The sequence below is a fragment of the Elephas maximus genome, chromosome 23 (assembly GCF_024166365.1).
Source record: "Elephas maximus indicus isolate mEleMax1 chromosome 23, mEleMax1 primary haplotype, whole genome shotgun sequence".
NCBI classification, from domain to species: Eukaryota; Metazoa; Chordata; class Mammalia; order Proboscidea; family Elephantidae; genus Elephas; species Elephas maximus.
In genome coordinates, this window is record NC_064841.1 from 32,836,736 (window position 1) to 32,858,878 (window position 22,143).

The 22,143-nt window shown below is 39.5% G+C and overlaps 1 long non-coding RNA gene across 1 annotated transcript in view; it reads right to left on the reverse strand.

The window, feature by feature from the left end:
- LOC126066335 (uncharacterized) overlaps positions 1-22,143 on the reverse strand; it is a 292,842-nt gene that overhangs the window by 196,733 nt on the left and 73,966 nt on the right. The window lies entirely within an intron of this gene.

The window sequence follows — 22,143 nt, forward strand, 5'->3', positions numbered from 1 at the left end:
TCTTCATTCATATGTTGACGGACCCCTAGGTTGTCTCCATCTTTTTGCCACTGTGAACAGTGCTGCAGTGAACATGGGTGTGCATGTATCTATTCCTGTGATGGCTCTTATTTCTCTAGGATATATTCTAAGGAGTGAGATTTCTAGATCGTGCGATAGTTCTATTTCTAGCTTTTTAAGGAAGCGCCAAATCTATTTCCAAAGTGGCTGTACCATTTTACATTCCTACCAGCAGTGCATAAATGTTCCAGTCTCTCCACAACCTCTCCAACATTTAATATTTTGTGTTTTTTGGGTTAGTGCCAGCCTTGCTGGTGTTAGATGGTATCTCATTGTAGTTTTGATTTGCATTTCTCTAACGGCTAATGATCGTGAGCATTTCCTCATGTGCCTATTAGCTACGTGAATGTCTTCTGTGTTGAAGTATCTGTTCATATGCTGTGGCCATTTTTTAATTGGGTTATTTGTCTCTTTGTTGTTGAGGTGTTGCAGTATATTGTAGATGTTAGAAATTAGACCCTTGTCAGATATGCCAAAAAATTTTTCCCAGTCTGTAGGTAGTCTTTTTACTCTTTTGATGAGTAATAACTGTTTAATTTTTAGAAGCTCCCAGTTATCTAGTTTCTCTTCTGGTGTTTGTGCATTGTTAGTAATGTTTTGTATACTGTTTATGCAATGTATAAGAGCTCCTAGCATTGTCCTTATTTTTTCTTCCATGATCTTTACTGTTTTTAGATTTTATATTTAGGTCTTTAATCCATTTTGAGTTAGGTTTTCCCATGGTATGAAGTATGGGTCTTGTTTCTTTTTTTTTTTGCAGATGGATATCCAGTTATCCCAGCACCATTTGTTAAAGAAACTCTCTTTCCCCCATTTAACAGACTTTGGGCCTTTGTCAAATATCAGCTGTTCATAGGTGGATGAATTTGTGTCTGGATTATCAATTCTGTTCCTTTGGTCTATGTGTCTGTTGTTGTACCAGTACCAGGCTGTTTTGACTACTGTGATGGTATAATAGGTTCTAAAATCAGGTAGTGTGAAGCCTCCCACTTTGTTCTTCTTTTTCAGTAAAGCTTTGCTTAACGGGGGCCTCTTTCCTTTCCATATGAAGTTGGTCATTTGTTTCTCCATCTCATTAAAAAATGTCATTGGAATTTGGATTGGGATTACATTGTTTCTGTAGATTGCTTTGGGTAGAATTCACATTTTCACAATATTGAACCTTCCTCTCCATGAGCATGGTATGCTTTTCTTTATGTAAGGCTCTTTTGGTTTCTTGCAGTAGTTTCTTATAGTTTTCTTTGTATAGTTCTTTTATACCCCTGGTTAGATTTATTCCTAAGTATTTTATCTTCTTGGGGGCTGTTGTAAATAGTATTGATTTGGTGATTTCCTTCTAAAAATTCTCTTTGTTGGTGTAGAGAAATCCAACTGGTTTTTTAAGTTTATCTTGTATCCTAATATTTTGCTGAAATCTTCCATTAGTTCCAGTAATTTTCTTGTGGATCCTTTAGAGTTTCCTGTGTATAATAGCATATCATCTGCAAATAGGGATACTTTTACTTCTTCCTTACCAATTTGAATGCACTTTATTTCTTTTTTCTTGCCATATTACTCTGGCTAGGACCTCCAGCACAATGTTGAGTAAGAGTGGTAATAAAGGGCATCCTTGTCTGGTTCACGTTCTCAAGAGGAATGCTTTCAGACTCTGTCCATTTAGGATGATCTTGGTAGTTGGCTTTGCATAAATGCCCTTTTTGATGTTGAGAAATTTCCCACCTATTCCTATTTTGCTGAGAGTTTTTATCATGAATGAGTGTTGGACTTTGTCAAATGCTTTTTCTGCATCAATTGATAAGATCATGTGGTTCTTTTGTTTCATTTATGTGATGGATTACATTGATTGTTTTTCTAATGTTGAACCATCCCTGCGTACCTGGTATGAATCCCACTTGGTCATGGTGAATTATTTTTTGATATGTTGTTGAATTCTATTGGTTAGAATTTTGTTAAGTATTTTTGCATTTATGTTCATTAGGCATTTTGGTTTGTAATTTTCTTTTTTTATAGTATCTTTACCTGGTTTTGTTATCAGGGTTATGCTGGCTTCATAAAATGAGTTTGGTAGTATCCCATCCTTCTCTGTGCTCTGAAATACCTTTGGCAGTACTGGTGTTAACTTTTTTCTGAAAGTTTGGTAGAATTCTCCAGTGAATCTGTCAGGGCCAGGGCTTTTACGTGTCTCTAGTTTTGTTTTGTTTTAATTACCTCTAATATCTTCTTTTGTTATAGGTTTATTTAGGTTGTCTACCTTGGCTTGTGTTTAGATAGTTGTTGTTAGGTGCCATTTAGCCAGTTCCAACTCAGAGCAACCCTATGTACAACAAAACAAAACACTGCCCAGGTCCTGTGCCATTCTCACAATTGTTATGCTTAAGCTCATTGTTGCAGCCACTGTGTTAATCCATCTCATTGAGGATCTTTCTCTTTTTTGCTGATCCTCTACTTTACCAAGCATGATGTCCTTCTTCAGGGATTGGTCCCTTCTGACAACATGTCCAAAGTATGTGAGATGTAGTCTCGCCATCCTTGCTTCTAATGAGCATTCTGGTTGTACTTCTTCCATGACAGATTTGCTCATTCTTTTGGCAGTCCATAGTATATGCAATATTCTTTGCTGACACCACGTGCTTAGGTGGGTAGTATGTTTCCAGAAATTTGTCCATTTCCTGTAGATTTTCAAATTTGTTGGAGTATAATTTTTGATAATATTCAGTTATGATTCTTTAATTTCAGTTGGTTCTGTTGTGATATCACCTACCTCGTGTCTTATTCAGGTTATTTCTTTCCTTTTTTTTTTTTTTTTTTTTTTTGGTCAATTTGACCAATGGTTTATCAATTTTGTTGATCTTTTCAAAGAATTAGCTTTTGGTCTTGTTGAGTCTTTCAATTGTTTGTCTATTCTCTATTTCATTTATTCCTGCTCTAATTATTATCATTCCCTATCTTCTGGTGCCTGAGGGCTTCTTTTTTTGCTATTGTCTTTCTATTTTTTTCAGAAACCCTGGTGTTGTAGTGGTTAAGAGCTACGGCTGCAAACCAAAAAGTCAGCAGTTCAAAACCATCAGGAGCTCCTGGGATAATCTATGGGGCAGTTCTACTCGGTCCTATAGGGTCACTATGAGTCAGAATCAACTCAATAGCAATGGTTTGGGTTTTTTGGTTTTTCTATTTGTTCGAGTTGCAGGGTTAATGTTTTGATTTGGGCCTTTTCTTCTTTTTGGATGTGTGCATTTATTGCTATAAAATCACCTCGGATCACTGCCTTTTGCCGTGCCACAAAGGTTCTGGTAGGATGTGTTTTCATTCTCATTTGATTCTATGAATTTCTTTATTCCATCCTCGATTTCTTCTATAACCCAGTAGTTTTTGAGCACGGTGTTGTTTAGTTTCCATGTACTTGATTTTTTTTGTTTGCTTTTTCTGTATCGATTTCTACTTTTATGACTTTATGATCAGAAAAGATGCTTTGTAATATTCTGATATTTTGGATTCTGTTAAGGCTTGCTTTGTGGCCTAATTTGTGGTCTATTATGGAGAATGTTCCATGTGGGTTGGAAAAGAAAGTATACTTGGCTGCCATTGGGTGGAGTGTTCTGTATACGTCTATGAGGTCGATTTGGCTGATTGTGGCATTTAGATCTTCCGTGTCTTTTTGAGCTTCTTTTTAGATGTTCTGTCTTTCACCGAAAGTGGTGTGTTGAAGTCACCTACTACTATTGTGGAACTTTCTATTTCTGTTTTCAATGCTGTTAAAGTTTCTTTTATGTATTTTGGAGCCCTGTCCTTGGGTGGGTAAATATTTATTACAGCTATGTCCTCCTGGTGTATTGACAATTTAGTCCTTATATAGTGTCCTTCCTTATCCTTTGCCTTGGATTTTGGTTTAAAGTCTAATTTGTCAGAGATTAATACTGCCACTCCTGCTCTTTTTTGATTGTTGTTTGCTTAATAGGTTTTTTTTTTCCATCCTTTGAGTTTTATTATTAATAGATATGAGTTTAGTGCTGTCATTTTGCTGGTTTTGTGTGTGTGTGCGTGTGTGTGTGTGTGGTGTTGGTAGTTTCTTTGTTCCACTTAATTTTCTGTGCTGAGTTGTTTTTTTTCTTGTACTCTGTTTTCAACTTTTTCATTGTTGTTGACTTTGTATTCGCTGTGTCTTTGTGTTTTCTTTCTTTTTTATTTTGATGTGCAGATTTTTTGTTTCCTTTGTGGTTACCTTAAAATTTACATCTATTTTTCTAAGTTAAAGCAATCTTCTATTTCTTGCTATCGCCTTAACTTCCTCTCCATGTGAATGTTCTATGACTACACTACTTAGTCCCTCTTTTTTGTTTTAATGTTTTCATCTTGTACATATTGAAATCTCTATTTTCCTATCTTCAATATTTTAGCTTTGACTTATTTTTGTGACTTTGCTATCTGGGTTGATATCTGATTGTTCTGTCCTGGGTTCTAGTCTTGGGTTGTTATCTGATATTATTGATTTCCTAGTCTGAGGACTCCCTTCAGTATTTCTTGTAATTTTGGTTTGGTTTTTAAAATTCTCTTAATTTGCGCTTATCTGGAAATACCCTAATTTCACCTTCATCTTTGAGAGATAGTTCTGCTGGATATATGATTCTTGGCTGGGATTTTTTTCCTTCAAGGTTTTATATATGTCATCCCATTCCCTTCTTGCCTGCGTGGTTTCTGCTGAGTAGTCAGAGGTTAGTCTTATTGACTCTCCTTTGTAGGTGACTTTTCGTTCAGCGCTAGCTGCTCTTAAAGTTTTCTCTTTATCTTTGGTTTTGGCAAGTTTGATGATAATATGTCTTGATGACTTTCTTTTGGGATCTACTCTGTGTGGGGTTTGATGAGCTTCTTGGATAGATATCTCTTAGGCTTTCACAATATCAAGGAAGTTTTCTGCTAGCAAATCTTCAACAATTCTCTCTATATTTTCTGTTTTCCCATCTGTTCTGGTACTCCAGTCACTTGTAGGTTATTCCTCCTGATACAGTCCCACATAATTCTTAGGGTGTCTTCATATTTTTAAATTCTTTTATGGGATTTTTCCTCAAATAAATTGGTGTCAAGTGCTTTATCTTCAGTCTTACTAATTATGACTTCTATTGTCTCAGTTCTGCTCCTATGGCTTTCTATTGAGTTGTCTAATTCTGAAATTATATTGTTAATCTTTTGGATTTCTATTTGCTGTCTCCCTATGGTTTCTAGCAGCCTGTTAAATTTTTCATTCTAATCTTTTATAGTTTTCCTGAAATCCTCTATTGCTTTGTCTGTGAGTTCTGTGGCTTGGTCTGGGTTTTGCCTGATCTCCTTCCTGATCTTTTGAAGAGCTTTGTTTATTAATCTTGAATTTGACCTCCAGTAATTCCAGACCTCATCTTCCTACAGGAGTTTCCTGGTTCTTTGTTTTGATTGCTTGCTGGAGCCATCATGGTATGCTTCTTTATGTGATTTGATATTGATTGTTGCCTCCAATCCATTAATAAGTTATTATGTTTATTTATTGTATGTTTGCTTACTGTGTCCTGGCTTTTCGTTTTGTTTTGCTTTTTTGAGATGCCCAAATAGGTTGGGCATGTGAGCCACTTTGATTATTGGTGCCTTTGAAGTTCTCATGTCCTGTCACCAGGTGGTTAGAGCTACTACTAGGTGTGTGGGCCCAGGAGTCTGTTCACTTTTCTTGTGTGGATTCAGTTCAGGTGTCCAGGTTCTCAGTCACCAAGTATGTGGTACAGGCTCTCGCCTGCACTCCTAGATGGGCAGGGCTACACAGGAGTGATTGGAGCAAGCACAGCTATCTGGCTGCAGTAGGGGGTGATGTCCTGAGCAAGGTATTGGGGGGGGGGGCTGATGGCTGTGCCTGAGTGCCTAGGTATAAGGTGTGTCCCTGTTCCCTAGAGCACGTAGGTGGATGGGTTTTGCAGGTTGACTTTGGGCACCCAATACTGCTGGCTATAAGGACTGGAAGACACCACTTATTTTCAGACCCCTATTGTGGGTGGCTTGTTGTAGTGAGCAAAGGTGCCAATCTTCAGGTCCCTGATGTGGGTGGGTGAGGACACGGCTTAATGGGTAGGGTGGTGTCAAATGTCATGAATCTGCCACTCCACCTTAGCTGTTGCAGTTGACAATAGCCTTTAGGTATATACCCGGCTGTACTATGCTAATGAGGGCCTACACTATTGAATGGGCCCACACAGGTCTAGGTAGGGGTAAAAGGCACTCAAAGTCTATGGACCCATTATGCCTGTACCTAGCAAAGGGCCTGTGCCTGCCCTGAGCTTCTGGCTTAGGGGGTGTGGTGATATTTTAAAACCAAGACTGGTTTGTGTATGGTTAGCCCTGAGGGCCCAGTTTAGGGGAGCTGGTGGTTTCCTTTTTTGTTTGTTCATTTGTTTATTTGTTCCCTTCCCAAAGCCAGGAGACTGGCTCGGCATGAGGGGTCCCACTTCCAACCTAGGAGGCATGGCAATCACTGAAATCTCCCTGACTGGCACCAGAGCAGAGTGGGGAGGAGGCAGGTGAAGGGAAGAGAGGCACTCCCCAGAGGGCTAAGGGTTATTTTTTTCACACAAGATAGGTTAGATGCTTGTACTTAACTTCACAGATTCAGTGCTCCTCCCCCTGGCTCTGGAGGCTTGTGCAGCCTCTCCACTGCTTGGTTTCTCCCAACATGGTAAAAACACATCCTGAGTGCTACTCCTTGCCTCAGCCCATGTGCACCAAAAGGTCCAGCCTGCAGGGTTCCATCTAGGTCAGGTCTGGCAATTCTTCACTTCTTCTGAAGTGTCTCTCTCTCCCAGCCACTCAGTTTGATTCCTCAACTTTGTCTTTGATGTTCAGGGCTCTTAAATTGTCATATATAATCAATTCCCTTGTTTTTTTTTTTTTGGTCTTTGTTATAAGAGGGACCACAGGAATTGTCTGACTTTTCTGCCATCTTGGCCCTGCCACCTTCCTTAAGATTTTTTTTAACCTCCTGTTACTCTAATTTCATGTTCCCCAAGCTATTGTTTGAATTATGGTGCTGGTAAAGAATATTGAATATACCATGGACTGCCAGAAGAATAAACAAATCTGTCTTGGAGGAAGTACAGCCAGAATTCTCCTTAGATGCAAGGATGGTGAGACTTCGTCTTACATAATTTGGGCATGTTATCAGGAGGGACCACTCCCTGGAGAAAGACATCATGCTTGGTAAAGTAGAGGGTCAGTGCAAAAGAGAAAGAACCTCAATGAAATGGGTTAACAGCAGTGGCTGCAAGAATGTGCTCAAACATACCTACTATTGTGAGGATGGCAGAGGACCAGGCAATGTTTCATTCTTTTATACATACAGATGCTATGAGTCAGAGCCAATGTGACAGGACCTAACAACAACAATGAAGCTATCTACTGATGACAGTTAATATCCCAGACTATTTGATATTCAGGGAGGGTCTTATGCTCTGGACCCTGTGCTTAAAGGCCCCTCTTCTGGGCTTCCTCTGACCACATTTCTCACAAGATTTACTCCCTTCTAGTAACGTGTGCTGGGTACCCTGCCCAAATAGCTCTTTCACCAGGCTCCTCCCTGGGTCCTGCCTCCCAAAGGCAGATGAAGGAGGAGGCCAATTGGTGGCTGTTTGCTGGCAATATAGATTAAACTTGTGCTTGGGCAAGCTAGGCTGTTCACACACATGGACATGAGACCACTAGTAGTACAGGGAAAGAAGAGGGCTGAAAAGAGATGAGCTAGGACTTGAAGAGCTCAAGCATGGAAGCTAGGAGCTATGGGCTCAGCTCCTATTCACAAGGAAATAGTAGAATTCTAATTTCAAATCTGGGTTCCTAGATTATAATCAAGATAGGAAGACAGAACTTTTGTAAATTAACAATTTGTTAGCTTAATTGATTATTTGTAAACAATTAGGTATTGCCAATTACCATCAAGTTGATTTCAACTCATGGCAACACCATGTGTTGCAGAGTAAAAGTGTGCTTCATAGGGTTTTCAAGGTTACGGCCTTTCAGAAGCAGATCACCAGGCCTTTCACTGGAGGCACCTCTGGGTAGGTTTGAACTACCAACCTCTTTGTTAGTAGTTGAGCACTTAACCATTCGCACCACCCAGTGACTTCACTTAGATGTTATATGTGGGCCTTAATTTATACTGTTGTCCCAGAGCCCACAGATTTTAAGCATGGTTCTATTAATACCAGGGGTGGTTAGTCATAAATGTCCTGGTAATTGTTAAGCTATATCTTCTATCGTGAATTAGTATATTGTCCTTCTTGTTTATAAATAATCTATGGCAGATCTGCAGATTGTAAACCACTTCTTTGAATCCAATCAGCTGAGTTCCCTAGTCCTATATTCCTAAGAAAGGAGCCCTGGCAGGACAGTGGTTAAGCACTGGGCTGTTCACCGAGAGGTCGTTGGCTCGAATCTACCAGCTGCTACTCAGGAGGAAGACCTAGTGATCTGCTCCCATAAAGATTATAGCCTAGAAAATTCTATGGGGCAATCCTATAGGGTCACTATGAGTCAGAATAAATTCAACTGCACACAACAACAACAACATATTCATAAGAACTAGATCCAAACCATAGGAAAAATAGCAAGAAAACGGCACCATATGCTTTGCCTAAGTGCTAGTTGAAATTCTGGATGACATCAGTAAGAAAGAGGAATAGAAAAGAGCAATAAGCTGAAGGAGAATAAAGCCAGATACAAAGAGCTCTCCTTTCAAACATACAAAAAAAGAAAAAGGCCAGTCATTACTCAGCCTAATTTTAAAGGTTTAAAACTAATGGCAAAAAAGCAAAAGTTCTGATGCATCAATTTGGAAAAAGGTGTTATCAAGTACTAAGTGTCCCTTAAGTAAAATTATGGAAAATTGGAATAGAAATTCAATACATTGCACAAATAGAAAATTATGTGGGAGGGATAAAAGGAATGTGTTGGAATCTACCTAAGCTCTAAAAATTAGGGATATCCTAGTGAACCACTTCTTTACAACTTGCTAGAGACCGCTTAAAGTGACTAAAGCTGAGAACTGTGGTGCTGTTAAGGCCAGCTGCATGTGGAATTGCCCAGGGCCTGAGGCAGGAGGCAACAGAGAGCAGGGACAACTCCCACCATCAGGGGCTGACGATCCAAGTTTTTCTCCTCTGAAGACTCCCCAAACTGAGCTTGTTTTTAATGGGAATTGTTTATTACCAAGGTAGGCAATTTTAATACTTTCTGAAGCCAAAAGGAAGCACATAGAGCTTGTAACATGTCAGAATAATTGGTTGGTCTCCGGCACATGCAGCTCAAAAACACAGTTTTTCATTTGAGCCAAAAATCACAAGGAATATTTTAGATCATGGCTCAGTTTCTTGTAGATAATGTTTGAGTGCTATGGCTGCAGATTACAGGAAGAACACCCATGCTTATCAACTCAACTATTTAGAAAGATCCCAGATATTATTTACCCCTACTCTACCAATTTCACCAATTTCACCTAAGGGAGTAGCAAGGGAGTACAGGAAAGAAAAAAAAAGTACAGACAATATCTCAAACTTGGGCATAACACTTTACCTACGTAAGGGATTTTTACATACACTATTTTTAAAAGAAAAAACTGGGCCAAGTGTGAAATGACTTGTCCAAGATCATATAGAGCAGCTGTGAAGACTGAGCCAGAATCATTCTCAAGAATAATGATGAGACTGATGCTCCTGGTAAGGATACTGTTTCTGTCAAGTTGAGTCATCCTCCTTAAGGTGATCAATAGCCAATTTGTCAGAGGTAGATCACCAGGCCTTTCTTTCAAGGTAACTTGGGCAAACTCAAACCTCCAAACATTCAACTAGCAGTGAATTCATTAACTGTTTACAACAACCAAGGACTCCATGTGAAGTGCAAACCTAAACCAAACCCACTGCCATCGTGTCAATTCCAACTCATAGTGACCCTATAGAACAGAGTAGAACTGCCCCATAGAGTTTCCAAGGAGCACCTGGCGGATTCGAACTGCTGATCTCTTGGTTAGCAGCTGTAGCACTTAACCACCACCCCACCAGGGTTTCCATGTGAAATGCAGGCAGGTAAAATTCATATGATTATCTCTGGCTTTAAAACATAACAAAGTGACAAGACTTGAATATCTTTTTATATTACTTCACACTAGTATTATTTCCTGATCATTTTCCTTCATCCCATGTAGGTCAAACTCAAATATCTCATTTTAATTAAAAAAAAAAACAAAAAACTTTTCTTGGTACACTTAGACCAAGGACCAACCTCTCCATGTCTCTGTCTAGAATATTCAAAGAGATGTCTTCCATTTGTCTACGGTTTCCTCCTATATATTTTCTTTATACCCTAAGCAATTGAAATATTGGATCTTTATAAAAATGCATTTTTTATTCCACTCTATGTACGCTCTTTTCTGAGATGTCAGTGTGGGACAGCTACCTGCCAATATTTATTCCCTCTTTCTTCCACACAAACAGAACTTTAGATTTGTGATCAGCTAAGAATATGGATGTTTAAGCCTCTTCAAGGCTAGGGGTAGCTATCTAGCACAGTCCTGGCTAACAAAATGTAAGCAGAAAATTATTGGGGATATCTGGGAGAGTTTTGCTTTTCTAATAGGGAGACCACCCTTTCTCCTTGTCACTTTCTTCTTCTTCTACCTGTAATGCTTAAGGGAGACTAGAGATGGAGTATCTTGAATCCGTGAGACGACCGTGTAGATGAAAGTTACAAGCCAAAGATGAAGGAGAAGAAAGAGAGAACTACTCTAGAACTCAGTGACAGCAAAAGCCACTGTAGCAGTCCTAGATGGCTGATCCCTTGGCTAACTTCTACAAGAGTAAAATACATCCTTATTTGGATAATTGACTGTGCTCTCTTTCATGTAGTTGAACACAATCCTACCTGACACAATGCGTTAATGCTGAGATAAATGTGTAACCACAATCATGCATAGAGTAATAAGGTACAAGACCCTAAAAATTTGAGCACATTATATAGAGTGCCCTTAGTTTTACAAATTCACCATCTAAAAGGGTTCATTAAATTCTTGTGTTCCTGTGCTAAGGCAGTATTATTCCTGATACTGCAAAACTGACAAGCAATTACTGACCTCAACCTAAAAAAAAGTCCAAAAGCTCTGAAGATACATGCAAACAAGTCAAATAACAAAGAATTAAGTTCAATATTATATTATCTGTAAGCATTAGTTTTAAAATGGAGAGGGACATATTGAACTTTAGAGGTAATTGTAATTACTTGAGTTACTCTACATAAATTGGCTAAATACCTATGATATGTCAGGTACTATGCTAAGTGTTGGAGATTTGGGATTCCTGTTATGAAAGATCTCTAAGCTGGCGGAGAAGATGGACACATAAACAGGCAATTGCTACCAGTGCAATGAGTACAGTGACCAACCTTCCAGATTTGTTTGGGATTGAGGAAATTCTCAGGATGCAGGACTTTCAATGCTAAAACTGGGAAAGTCCTGGCAAACCTGAACAAGTTGATCACCTTAGCAGTGAGTGTAATGTTAAAGCTTGGCACAGAGTGCTATGGGAGTATAGGGGAAAAGTACTGGACCCAGATTAAAGTATTCCAGGAAAGATCCCTGGAAGGATGGAGATAAAAAGATATTTAGAGAGAGCACATAGATAGTGTGATAAGTGATAGAGAAGTGAAGAGCAGCATATTGGCTGAGAGGAAAATAAGAGATTAAGTGGCATGCCCAAGGTCATAAAACTAGTCCACACCAGAGCAGAGACCAGTCCCGTGCTTTCCACTGTTCTATAGGCAAGTTGAAAAGGACAGCAAAACAGATCATGTGGGCAAATTAAGAAGCTGTAATGTCACTTTTAGTACATCAAACAAAGTAATTCAAACCTGAAATAATTCTCAGAACCTGGTATAGTGGGTGGTAGAATAGTCCAGATGAAGGAGAAATGAGACTGGAGATAAGACAACCTCCTAGAGTAGGCTTGATGAACCAGTGAAGCCTGCTAGGAGATTAGAACAGGAGGTTAGGCTATGGGTGAGGAGACACATTCCTGGGAGTTTAGCAGTAGCCTATCTGTGGCACTTGAAAAGGAAAAGTAGTTACCATTGGAAAAATCAGGAAACAGTTAATAAAATTATGGTATTATTTGGGAACAGGGTATTAGTTTCAAAAGATTGATTAAATCCAGAAATGACAACTTGATATCATATAGAGAAACAAGACAGGGACACAGTGTTTGGTACTGGTGGCTAAAAGATAGATACAGTCAACAGGAACTATGTGGAATGAGGAAGTAGGTTAGAAAGTCAGAGCTTGACTAGAGGCAAGTCTGACTTGATGCTGAACCACTGAGTGACTGACCAGGTCTTAAATCCTACTTTACTAACATGGAAAAAAAAATAAGCAAAGAAATAATGGAAGAAAATATCTTGAGCTGGAAAATTATGAAGGTGCAACTCAAAAGTGCTCTCAAAATACCAGGAAAAGTTACTAAGAAGGGCTGGAAATCAAAAATTCTGATGAACTATTTCTTAGTTTTCATGATTGCATTAAATATGAAACAAAACAACACCCTCAACAATACCCAGAAAGGGGAAAAACAGTTCTCTACAAAAATTGTTGTTAGTTGCTTTCAAATCAATCCCCACTCATGGCGACCCAGAGATTACCCCCCTACTCCACAATAAAAAACAACAGTAAAAAAATAGAGCAAAAATCTATAGAGTTTTGATAAAGATTGTGTACGATCCATGAAGTTTATATCTGACCAAGCTGCTATTAATGGCAACTGAAAACATTCTAAGGTGAGTAAAGACTTAGAATTCTATTCTCAACCCTCTGTGGAAAAACTACTTACGGATACACACCACTGGCAAATATGAGCTGAAATTAAGCCTAAAGAATACAGAGTTTGTGGTATAAAATAATCAGCATGAGAAATTATCAGAAGAAAGACCTTGCAATCCACTTCTGAAGAACCAGACATAGAAAACCCTACGGAGCACAGTTCTACTCTGACACGTATGTGGTCACCATGAGACAGAGGTGATGCGACAATACTGGTTTTACTCGTTTAACGAGAAATTAAATTAATAAAACAGAGAGTTCAGTACAAAAATTATTATAAAAATACAAATGTCAAAATAATTATCAAGGGATAAAACATACTACAAAATTTTAGTATAATTTGAATATTCACATTTAATTTAGAAAAATCTGCATAATTAAGAAAGGAAGGACAAAGTAAAAGCATGTCAATATTTTATCCTAATTGACTGATAATTGGAAGAAAATAGCTTCAAAAATGTTTTTTTATAAAGCTTGAAAGTAAATAAAAATAACGTGCCATCCAAACTACTGAAGAGGAAAAAAAAAGACCTAAGTAAACATATTTCAAATAAGCAAGAGATAGGAGGAGGTGAAGTATTGGTGGACACCATATCTTAAAGTGGGATGTAGCCTGGAGAGAAATTTTGAACTGATTATTGGGGCAAGTGGCACCCAGACAGGGATTTCAGAAAGCAATGTGACATCAGTGATCTTGGGAGACATCCCTACCAGGTGGTTAATTTTCCTGAAAAAATTCATAATTTTTATATCCTTCTTCACCCCGATGTGCTTCTCCACCCACCACCACCCTAGTAATGTAGAAACAAATGTGGAATGAATATGGGAAACAGCATAACGTGGTGATTAAAAGTCTGAGTCAGACAAGCCTGGGTCCCACTCCCAGCTCCGTTACTGACCAGTTGTGAGACTTGGGACAGTTCTCTAATCCCTCTATGCCTCTATTCCCTCAACACTAAAGAAGATAAAAATGACACTTACTTCATAGGGAAGTTATAAGAAGTAGAGAAGATACTGCTGTGAAGTGCATAACAGAGTGCCTGGCACTTGATAAACGCTTGGTAAATGCCAGCTATTACAACAATAACAGACGTACTAGCAACAGCTTTAACAATAATATCAGAAGAGTACACACTTAGGTTCCAGGGCTGTGAGTTCGTGCTCCAAAAACGAGGCATCTAAGTTGATTCCTATGGCCTTAGAGAAAAGAGAGATTTCTTGGCAAGAGATATAATGAACAGAGAAAACAAAGAGACAGTAAATGAAAATACATATGTAAAAAAAGATGTAAAAATGTACAACGAACAAATGTTTATTTTACTCACGCGAAAATTTTCTATGGATATTAAATATATACGGTCCTAAAGAAAATATCAATGAACTAAATTCTATAGACAGAGCTCTACTTTAAGGCAGAATTGTGAACTTGAGGAATGTTTTCAAGGAGCCCTGGTGGTGCAGCAGTTAAGCATTTGCTGCTAACTGAAAGATTGTTGTTTTGAACCCACCACCCAGGCCGCAGGAGAAAGATTTGGCAGTCTGCTTCCATAAGGATTACAGCCTTAGAAACCTTATGGGGCAGTTCTGTCCTATAGGATTGCTATGAGTCAGAATCAACTCGATGGCAACCGGTTTTCATTGGTGCCCTTTATTTTTTCTACTTCCCTACTGATTTCTAATATCCTCAACCCCCTTTGAGCCCTTGTGAATTCTGATGCAATGTGTAACATATGTGTGCCCTCTGGATTTAGCCATGGTCTACCCCAAAAACTCACCTGCCCTGTTTCTCAAATCTTCAGGGTCCTGTGCTTCGCTAGAAGGGCATGTATAAGTTCAACCATCCAAATGTGTTAATTAGAAAACATGTTTCCTGCTGCCTGGTATGAAGCTCCTAGTCACGAAGCCTTAAGACATGTTTCTGGTAGGCCTTAAAGACATGACTGATCAGGCATCTTGGCACTTAGTGGACCTTTCAACTCTTCTTAAATGACCCTATGTTGTACACCTGTTGGCACAGTGGTTCAGAGCTCGGCTGCTAACCAAAAGGTAGCCAGTTCAAATGCACCAGCTGCTCTTTGGAAACCCTACAGGGCAGTTCTACTCTGTCCCAAAGGGTCACTATGAGTCAGAATTGACTTGACAGCAATGGGTTTGGGTTTTTTTGTTGTTGTTGTTGTTAGAAGATGCTATTCCTCTGGGCAAGGCCAGATATGTCTCCATTGGAGGGAGCTTCCAGGGGAGAGAGGTCTAACAACACAGCAGCCATCACCAATCCCCGTCCCATAGCAAACTCCTTTGGGACCGTCTAAGGTGCCTTTCCCTGGTCTTTTTCTCTCAGTTCTGCATGGTTCTGTCTGTGGTGGATTTATATAGTTCCACAAGTGTCTTACTTTGGTGTCGTAGTATCTGGCCCCAAGTTTAGAAACCCAGCAGTTAGTTTCTGTAATTCAATGCACCATTCTCCTTCACTAAATTCTGGATTGTTTTATTATACTTGTTTGTTGAGGCCCTTAGGACATACGGATTAAAATGGCTATTAGAGGAACTTTCATTTCTGTTTAATTGAAAGTTACCGGTCAGACAAGTGTTCTATGTAATTGTTCATACGGGATGTTAAAAAAAAAAAATCCATACTCTTATTTTCCCACACCTAAGCAGATCTGTATGATTTTTTTTTTTTAACTTTGATATGTATTTCTTTTACAAACAAATCCTGAACTAAGTCATCTCACCAGCCTAGTTTAATGCTGTAACTGGGAGATGCATTTTCAGTTCTTGAGATCCTTTTGTGACTCCAGCCTTTCTCTTTTGGATTGATTAGTGGATGAGAAAGTTGAACTCTCATTTGAAGTCCTTGTGATGGACGATTTAAAAAATCAAATAATTCTAATTCCATAGGGTTCTTCTTAATGACTTTTTATAACTGCCTCTATTTTATCCATTGTTCCCATTTATTCCTCACTTTAGACAATGGAATCCAGCATTTGCCTAAATGAAGTACCCGATGAACAATTACGTTTAATGTGTATTTTCTCTTTTTTCTGTCTTATCGTGTATTGAAGTTATGAACTCAGACAGAATCTCTTTGCAAATGTGGCCAGCAGCCTGCACTCTGTCTTTTCAGGTTGTCATATTCCTTTGTTGATATCTCTGTTTTAAGATGAGTTTGCCCCATGCATCACCAATTGTCTTTTGTTTTTGTGCTGCGGGGAAGACTGGGCTAATCCATATGTCACTATGAAACTTCAGGCCTCTCTGTTTGACAGGTAGCGAGCCTGACAGCAAGCTATTGAAAATGCATTTTAGACAGCAATCTATTGAAAATGCATTTTAGACCATCATTTTTCTAGTCTGATTTACTCTTAATAAAATGACTTTGAAGACAAGGGGTCCACTCTGTGTTGGTTTGCTTCTTTCAGATAATTGCATTTTGAGAAAGACACACTGACAGTTTCCACAAATACAAAACAATGAAATTCTTTTGGGAATAAAATGAGCTTCACAATAAATAGCGTCTTTTTAGCCTAAGTGATCCCAAAGCACCTTGGGTACTGTGGACATTCAGATGACTCCCCAGGGTAGGAATGCAGCCAGATATTCATCCAAGCCCCAGAACATGGCACCGTTACAAAACAAGGAATGTTTATGCACTTATTTGGTTTTGGTTTATATGTATATATAAGGCAGTGGTGGTTAGTGGCAGCATTCTCGCCTTCCATTTGGGAGACCCAGGTTCAATTCCCAGTTAATGTACCTCAGGGACATCTACCGTCCAAATCAGTGGAGGTTTGCATGTTGCTATGATGCCAAACAGGTTCCAGCAGAGCTTCCAGATTAAGAGGGACTAGGAAGGAAGCCCTGGTAATCTACGTCTGAAAATCAGTCAGTGAAAACCTAATCACAACAGCCTGAACCGGCTGTGCATGGGGTCACCGTGAGTTGAGGCCCAGCTCAACAGTAGCTAAAAACAACACACATATACACGTGTGCTCTTTTATAATTGCTGATAGAATATTACAAAACTGTATACATACAAAAGATTACAAACTGTATACACAAAACTAATAGTAATAATAACCAAATTATTTCTTAATATGGCTTTATTTTTTTAATTCACTGCATCTGCACACTTTTAATAGATCATTCCTTCCTGCCGTCCCCAAAGAAGAAGAAAAATAAAAAAGTTAAAATCTAATGTCCCTTTGTCCATTGTCTGTGACACTGGCAAAGTCATTAATCATTCAGTACCTGGGGGCCTCCAAATTTGCAAGAACAACTCTTTATAGATTTTTTTCTCACAGGAAAGTTTGATGGAGTTTTGCCTAATGTTTAGCTGATCACCCAATGTGATCACACTGACTTGGCTAGGCTGATTCTCAGTGATTTGGCAAACACTAGGTAATCACTTTCCAGTTGTGATCTGACATGAGCAGCCGATCAGCTGAAAGGGGAGTTTCCCTGGGGATGTGGCCTGCCTCTGGTATGTAAATGGGTGCCCCTGGAAAGCTTGCTCTCTCTTTCTCTGTGCTCTGCAGTCTTCTCTCGCCTAAGCTCCAGTTTTGGGAACGTAAGCCTGCAGAGTTCTTCGGCCTGCCGCCTGACCTGAAGATTTGGGTTCAACAGCCCCTACAATCCTGTGAGCCAGCAGAGGTCTTCAGCTTGCTGCCTGAACCATGGATTTGGGACTTGCCAGACCACGGTTGCGTGAACCATTTCCTCACACTTGTATGAGCCATTTCCTTGAAGTACATCTCTACCTATTTGTATATACACTTCACTCGTTTTGCTCCTCTAGAGAACCCAGATTAAGACACCCAGTAAAAATTGGTCATTTGTAAGGTGCTTACTATTTTTTAAGTTATTGCAATATTATCAAAAGAAAAAAATGTTCAGGGTTTTTAAACTATGTCTACAACAACATAATTACTAATTATATTGATGAAATTTGTAAAAACTGTGTATTCTGCAGTTAGACCATAAGGCAAAGGAAGATATATCTTAATAAGTTCACTAACTGTTTTAATAATTTAAATGATCACCCATACTAAGTATTTTTGATATATCAATGATAATTAATTTTTAAGATCGAAGGAAAAAAGATTACATTCTAAGATGAGAGAGAGTAGTTCATTTTACCCCTCTATTTAGCTCCTTGGAAACTCTATGGGGCAGTTCTACTCCGTCCTATAGGGTCGCTATGAGTCGGAATCGACTCGAGGGCACTGGATGGATTTAGTTAGGAAGCCGGCTGTATAGATTTTTTTTTTCACTTATTTTTATTATTTTGATAAGAGGAAGCTATTGTGTTTCTCTTCTTGCAGTGTTGTGACAAACAGAGCTTATAGCACTGAGAAAGGGGCAGTGAAGTAAACACTGATTGAAAATGACAGATTCCCTGGGAATATTTATGTCTCTCATTTTGTAATTTCCATCATAGCCTTTTGGCCTTACTCTAAGGGTGGATGGGGGGAGATGGAGGAAGACTGTTGCCCAAGGAAGTCTCTCGCTCTCTTCTCTGTCTTTTTCTCCCTCCCTTCCCCTCTCTCCCCCTCCTTCCCTCTCTTCCTCGCTTACTGCCTCCCCCTGTAAACTGATAAAATCCAACACCACACATCCCGGGACGCTGGAGTGTCAGTTTTAATTTTTGTTGAACTTAAACCTGAAGTTGGGTTTTATAAACTCGGAGTAGATGACAGCTTCGGTTCTTTTCCTTTAAGATGTAGTAAGCGCTTAAAACTTGGAATGTAACGTTTTGGTGCCATCTGGTGGGTAATTTTCAAGTTTGCACCCTCCCGTAAGGCCACTGCCTGGTCTCTTCCCACTTCATTTTTCAGAACTCAGTTCTTGGTCACTGCCTCTTCCCCGGCCTTTTTAAATCACTGTCCCTGATCTTAAATTCTAATATCTCCATATTCTGTCGGGCAAAAGTTACACTTATAATTTTACTCTTAAAAATTATTTGAACATGTATCCCCCCAAACAGAATATAATTCCCAGAAGTACCAAACCCCCTGCCGTGGAGTCGATTTTGACTCATAGCGCCCCTGTAGGGCGGAGTGGAACTGCTCTATAGAGTCTCCAAGGAGCAGTGGTGGATTCAACTGCCGACCTTTTGGTTAGAAGCCAAAGCACTTAACCACTACACCACCAGGGTTTAGACACTATATATTTTGGTTTACCTCCTCCTTCACCCAGACTACTGTCTATCCAGGGACTAACACAGTCCCTGGATTAACAAATATTTGACTAAGGGAGAAGAAACGGAGGAGGGAAGGAAACAAGGAAGGAAAAAAATTGTAAAAAATGATTACTATAGTAAAAACTAAAAATTTTTCTAAAATTCAATATTTAATGTAAAGTTTTCTTAAAAGAGACCATCCTGAGCCTTCTTTATGATCCAGATCTGTGCTGTGAATACCTGACTATAATCCCTAACAACTAAGGGCCCTGTGCACTCTAATATTTAGGCATGGCAGCTGGAGTCAGACAGCCACATCCCTCGTCCGTTCACCAGCTGTGAGACCTCAGGTAACTACCTTTACCTCACCAAGCCTGAATTTCCTCATGCGTAAAAGGGGACTAATCACACCTGCTGCACAGAGTTTAGAAGAACAGATCAGGATGTCCAAAAAAAGCATCAGTAAGGCCTCACTCAATCCTAGTTTTATTGTGACCCGTAATTGAGCTCTCTTGTAGCACACTTCACCCATGGGTGTCAGCTCCGGACACACTTTCTTTGCCTCCTCTTCCACTCTCTTTTCCCTTCCCTGCTATCTTGGCCTATCACGGCAAAACCCTCTTCATCTTTTAAGGCCTAATTCAGATGCCGCCTCTTCCAGAAAGTCTTCCATGGCCCCTTCATAAAAACCCAGAAGTATTTAGTTAATGCATCCTATGTTGGCACATTCACACTGTGTAGACACACACATGGAACTTACAATAGGTACTTGTGACAAGCACAACATTGTCAAAATTTTGTTTTAAAAAACACTAAAAATGTACCTATAGTATAAGTGCGTAACTGGGAACTAGAAAAATCTATCTTTTCATGTAATTCTCTCAGACCTGTTATTTCTAACTACAGTAATAAAAATAGCATTTTGTTTGTTTGTTTTTAGTACTTGCCACATGTCAGCAGGGAGCTGTTTTAAAATTTACCCGAGAGGATGGTCTGGGAAGTAATAGGGCAGCAAGCAACTGAGTCTGTGCAGTGCAAACGACATAGAAGGAAAAAACAAAACAGGGACTGATGGAGGCAGTGGCCAGCTGGAGGACAAAGCATGGCTTGTGTCACTAGGAGACTCCCAGCGGGGGCCTCAGAGGGCACAGGAGAATGCCCAGTCTACAGTTGACTGTGTCACCTGCCAGGCCCCAGGAGCACAAAGCTATCTTCAACAGCACCAAACAACTGAGAACTTCCTTTCTCCCCACTTCCCTTTTGCAGAAGATCCAGATGAGAGATAGGAAAGTTTAACTTGAAATCCAATTTTAGGAGTTTTTATTACTATATGGGATTGGATACTTTATATTCAGAATTGAGGTAATGTTTGTGATTTTGAATAACATCTGAAAAACTTTCTGGTATCTAAAAGGAAGCAGAAAATTCATCAATCAGCCTGCGTTTTCAACCAGCAGTAAGAGAAAGAATAAATTTTAAAAGGACAGAGGGAGATGAAAATGAAAATGCTTTCTGATTATATCTCATGAGTCCTGCTTGTTGAACGTACCAGATACACAAGTATTATTTATTTTAACTCTCTTAATACTGTGAGGTAGGTTCTTGTATTATTAAGTACTATTCTCATTTTAAAGATGAAGAAAAGATGACTTTAGATAACTTTCCTAAAGGGGCACAACAAGTAAATTTGGGATTCAAGATTTAAACCCAGTATTTGAACCTAGGTTTTGCTTAACTACTCTGCTATAGCTACTGCAATATAATATTATCTTGTAAAAGTATATTAAGCTTTTTAAGACGTATTGTTTATATTCATAGTTTCTTCTCTTGCCTTAAACAGGATTCTACACCTGAGCTCATTTCATTGGCTCACTGAAATTTTCAGAGACTCCCCTGGAAATCCCAGTGCCTAGGATCCCACGTTCCTTAAGCAACATAAAGCCAGTCCTCCTCTCTGCAATCCAGGAATATCAGATCCCTACTTCTCTGGAACCCACAAAATTCTCTTCCTTTCCAAACCCAGGAAGATCGCTTTTTGGTCTGGGGAAACCTCTCTCTTCTTCAAGCCCTCTTGCCCAACGTGGGCTGGAGTCAGGTTCTTTGCCTTAGAAAGCTGGAAGTCCAGATTCCCTTAAAAACATTGGAAATGTGGCCTCACTGGGCCCACATCCCACAGGAGAGAGCTGGGGGTGTAGCAGCCACCTCCTTTACCCAGAGCACAACCCTCCCACTCAGCATAGACCCACCCAGATCCATCCAGCCTGTTCCTCCCATCAGTTATTGGCCAGACCCCTGCAAGTGTCTGGGTTTGTGAGACTTGGCTTGGGTTTTGGAAATAGGAAGACTTGCTGTAACTTCTTTAGAAAGTGTGAGCATTCTCCCAAAAAGAGATAAAAGGAAAAAATTTCTGGGTGAAAGGAAAAAAAAAAATTTCAGGGCAAGGAGATGGGGGGGGTGGGAAACAGAGCGATAACTAGGGCATGGCAGGTATTGCACTGGCCCTGGACGCATGGTGCCACTGAGCAGTTTCTGCTAACTTGGTGAGATCAGCAGTGTATCTGCAAAAAATGGTGCCTATGACAAGCACTAAAATTGCTCCCCTGTACAAATATCTGACACCCCTCTTTTAGATAACTTTACCATAATACCAGCTCAAAAACACAAGTCAAGCTCATTAATCTTTCAATTAACATGTTACCATGCTTGAGGAAGGATGTTGGGCCTTACCAGGTTAATAGAAACTGCTCAGTGGCACCATGAGCTCAGGGCTGGTACAATATTCTACAAATGCCACTGGGAAGAAATCTTAAATTTTTATCCAGCCACTACTTTTCTATATTGAAGAAAATTTTCTTTCTTTCTTGCACGCTTGCAGGGCCCTATCTATGGAAAATAGCACCTATGGCAATTAGTTTTAAATTGCTGAATGATCTCTCACAGCTGGCTATGGAAACTTGGATGACCAATAGAAAGTGGTCGTTAGCACCCCTCCTCAAGCAGCCCCCGGGGCATGAGTCCTACCTGCCAAGTCTTCATTACACCTCTG